The sequence below is a fragment of the Crocodylus siamensis genome, chromosome 1, assembly GCF_052110815.1.
Source record: "Crocodylus siamensis isolate JL-2025a chromosome 1, ASM5211081v1, whole genome shotgun sequence".
In the NCBI taxonomy this organism is placed as follows: domain Eukaryota; kingdom Metazoa; phylum Chordata; order Crocodylia; family Crocodylidae; genus Crocodylus; species Crocodylus siamensis.
Window position 1 is genome coordinate 166,880,603 of NC_143395.1, and position 4,306 is coordinate 166,884,908.

General features: G+C 47.3%; 1 non-coding gene across 1 annotated transcript; it reads right to left on the reverse strand.

Annotated features, from left to right (window-relative positions):
• Positions 1 to 3,948: 3,948 nt before the first annotated feature.
• Positions 3,949 to 4,021, reverse strand: TRNAT-UGU (transfer RNA threonine (anticodon UGU)). The gene has a single exon. It is a non-coding gene; the product is annotated as a tRNA-Thr (tRNA).
• Positions 4,022 to 4,306: the final 285 nt, after the last annotated feature.

Here is a 4,306-nt window from a genome sequence, read left to right on the forward strand (position 1 = left end):
TTTAGAGTGGAAATAAATGAGGGGAATGAAAATTGTACATTTCTGTTTACTCTTTACTCTCACAAAAAGAAGAAATTCAGTGCTGAAAGGCAATAAATCAGCTTAAGTCTGGTAGAAGGAAATATTTCTAACATCAAGTATAAGTTATCTGTGTTACTCATATATAAATGTGTATGAAGCCACGGGGATGGTGGGATCTAAAGAAAGCGTCATCGTTTATCTGGTAATGAGAACCTTTATGGTTGTATTAGATACTATTACAAATGGAAAGAATGAACATATACATGTCTCTTCAGATTGAAACTATGCAAAGCTTCCTATATGGGCAAGTTATTCCAGAATTATCCATTAAACATATTTCCTTTGGAGAGGTTAGTACTGACCACTGTCAGTAACAGGCTACTGAGCTAGATGCATCTGGAATTGGATCCATCCTGGCAATAGTCATATTCCTAGTTGGTATTTATAGAATACATCAAATATGAGCAGAGGCATCTGGAGAAGAAATTTAATAGCCTCAGTTCCAGGTCTACTTGAATATTTATATTATTTTTTGGTGGTAGGTGGGAGAAAACAAATGTAAGATGTTATTTTTGGTACAGTACATTTATATTTGAATTACAAAGCCAGAATCTAATGTGCCAACCACTCATCAAGGAAACCAGCACTGTTTGAAAGAGATCCCAGGGGAAGGATGGAGCCAAAACAAATTACATCATTTTGCAGTTCAAGCTAAGAGGGAACTAATTACAAAATTATAAAGTGTCTCCATCGCCCCCCTCTGGATAATGGTGAGATCCATTATTGGTGTTTCAGCAGGGCTCAGGCTGCCAGCAGGCATCTTTTCCCATCAAAATATCACAAGCACCCTGGGCAGTTGCTCAATACAGTGGTTATGCTTTTTAGATTCATAAATTTTAAAAAATAGTAATAGAAATAATCCATAAATGGAAAATAGAAGTATCACTCCACAGCTTTATTGTCCAACATTTACTTTGGGTTAGAAGCTACTAGCATTTCTTTCAGCTAGAGCAAGGCAGAGGGGGAGGACTAGCTGGACACTGACACCTAACTCAAACAGAACTTCCAGTAAAGGAAACCCACTTGTGATCTTGCCGTTAGTTAGCTGCATTGTAGCCATGATCATTTATTGAAGTCCTCTTTTTCCTACAGTGTACGAATGCAAATGTGATCAGTGTCAGTACATATAATAATGTATGTTTTAAATGCAAGAATCCTTGTCTCATAACTTTTTTAGTAATCCAGAATGGGCAAGAGCAGCAATGTAAAAGCTGCTCTACACTTCTGTTGGCTTTGTTGCAACTATGACTGCACTTTGTCTGTTGTAGACTATGTACATGCAACAGTCCTCCAGAACCAAGCACAGATATATAACATACACAATTAGACCCTGTCAGACTTTGTGGGAGGTGAACTATCCAAAGACTTGCAAAGTTCCCTACTGCACATTAAGAGCATGACTTTTACCCTTGGGAATATAGGTAGAGGATCACATCTGACCTGCACATTTCAAATCTAACAGCAGGGGAATAGGAAGTGAATAGAAGTGGCTATTGGAAGAGGCTAGTTCCTTAATTTGCTTCTTCGACTAGGTAAATGACCTAGTGCAGGGGTGTCAAACTCATCAGGTCTGCAGGCTGGATGGGTGGTACAGGGCTGTATGCTGTGGATACCCTGGCGCTATGGGCCATGGGCAGTTTGCCCCAGCTCTGCATACTGTGGGCAATGCATGCCAGATCAGCCCTGCAAGCCATAGGCAGCGTGTTCCAGACTGACTCTGTTCATTGCTTGGGCAGTGTGCGGGGCCAGTCCAGCATATGCCGCATGTGGCCTGCTGGTCCAGTCTAAGACCCATGGGGCAGCACTGTAGGCTAGATAATATAGGGCTTTGCAGGCAGGTTCTGGCTTGCAGGCCATATCTTTGATACCCCTGACCTAGCAGATGAGAGAAGAATATTCAATGCAATATACCTTATCTTTAGAAATACTTTTGATACTGTTTCACATTTTGTATATATAGACTAGGGAAATATGAGCTGAATGAAACTGCCATGAGAGGAGAGTGCTATGGGCTGAAAAATGACTCTCAAAAACTAGTTATTGATGGTTTACTGTGAAACTAGAAGGGGATTTCATATAGAGTCCCGTGGAGATCTGTCTGGGGCTTGATTGTATTCCAATATCTTGACCTGGATAATGGTATGGATCAGAGGTGTGCAACCTGCAGCATGCATGCTACAAGTGTCCCAGGTGGCCTTTGTGGCATGGCAGATCAGCGAGGGGACAGGCAGCACAGCAGCAGCAGCAAAGGGAGGGAGCTGAAGGCAGCACAGAAGACTAGGCAGGAAGCATGGGGCAGGAAGCAGAGCAGCAGATCAGGAGAGGAAAGGGATCTGAGTGGTACTTGTGGAGAGTGCAAAGCCAATCTATGGTATACCTGCTCCCATTGGAATAGATGGTGCACATATTAATCTTGTTGATAGGTGGAAGGATTACAAATACACTGAAGGACAAGATTTGAATCCAAACTGGGTTTGATAAACCTCTCATCTCAGAAAGGGTACAGAAGAACTAGAGAAGGTCCAAGAAAGGCAACAAGGATGATTAGTGGTATGGACGGGGTTCCATATGAGGACAGACTAAAGAGGCCAGGCCTATTCAGTTTAGAAAAGAGACTCTCAAAGGGGGACAAGATAAGGGTTTACAAAACACTAAATGGTGACGAGGAAGTAAATAGGGATTTATTATTTACTCTCACAAGACAAGAACTAAGGGTCACAGCACGAAACTAGTATGTAGTAGGTTTAAAACTAACAAGAGGAAGCTCCTTTTCACACAGCATTGAATGAAAGCACAGAACTCATCGTCGCCAATTGTGGCTGAGAGTTGAGGCAGATTCAAAAAGGGATTCGACAGTCTCAGAGGAAAAGGGCATTAGGAGCTATTGAGTACCAGGGGTAGGGGCACAGCTTCTGCTTCCCAGACCTTCAGTGGTGGAGGCTGCAAGTGAGGGAGGAAAACAGTTGGCTCTCCCTTCCAGCATCTGCTCTCTGCCCCGCTGCAACAGGAGACTGGGCATCACGGCCCTGTGCTCCAGCCCAGGCAATGGCAATTCTTAGAGGGGGGTCCAAAATCAGCAAGAAGAACTGAAGAAAAGCCCTGCTTAAGGAGGAGACATCTGAAGCACAAACTCAAAAGGGGGAGGCAAGGCCACAGGATGACAGAAGGGCTCCGGGACTTGCCCCAGCACCACCAGCAAGGCAAGGGGGAACTCTGGGTAGGCTGTGTTCACCAGAGGGCCTGCGGGAGGCAAGGGTGGGAGGTCATGTTGCCCCATAATCCCAGCTCTTTATTGCAGGTACCTGATAGGTGATATTATTTCACATGCTTATCAGCAACTATACATTCTGGATGACAATGTAACTCTTTAGCGGCCTGACCCATCACTAATCACTTTTCCTTGTGCAAAGACCAGCTTTGAGGGAAAAACAAATCAAGGAACTGGGAATGAGGGACCGACTTCAGCTCATCCAGCCGGAGCTGCCCCGTGGCACGCACCTCAGCCAGACTCAGCAGCCCGGGTCGGGTCTCGGGCGGGGCGACAGGCACGACGGGAGGCCGGGGGTGAGGGGGGGTCCTGCGGGTCACCAGGCTGTGCCGCCCGCCCGGCAGGGGGCGCAAGGCAGCTGGGCGGCTTCCGCGGAGGCTTTTTGGCGGGCCAGAAGCATCAAGACGTCACAACGGAGGCTGAGGACGTCGCAGTGGAGCCAGCGCGGGTCGGCGGGAGGTGGGGGCGCCCCGGGGAGAGGCGAGCGGCAGGGCTGGGCTTCCGCTCCTCCGGCGCTGCCCGGCGCCTGGGGAGCATGGACTCGGGGCTGCTCCCGGCAGGAGCTTGGCATCAAAATGACTCCGGCGCCAAAACGGCGGAGGCCCCAGCGAGGATCGAACTCGCGACCCCTGGTTTACAAGACCAGTGCTCTAACCACTGAGCTATGGAGCCACCTATGGGCAAAGTCTGTCTCATGGTGTGGTGTTGTTCGCCATCTGCCCCTCCCTACCAGCTGCTGCAGGGGGGGCACCCCCTCTTCTCCAGCCGCGGAGCACCTCCAGCTACAGCCTGACAACAAGGGGGGAGGGAGGGGGGAAGGAAGTTATTACCATCATGATTATATTTATTTTGGGAGCCGATGTCTTTTTTTCCCTTTCTTTTGCTATTTGTAACTTGAAGCATTTGTTTTCAGAGCTGAGTTTTCAAATCACACCTCCCTGAGGGCTCTGAGCCCTT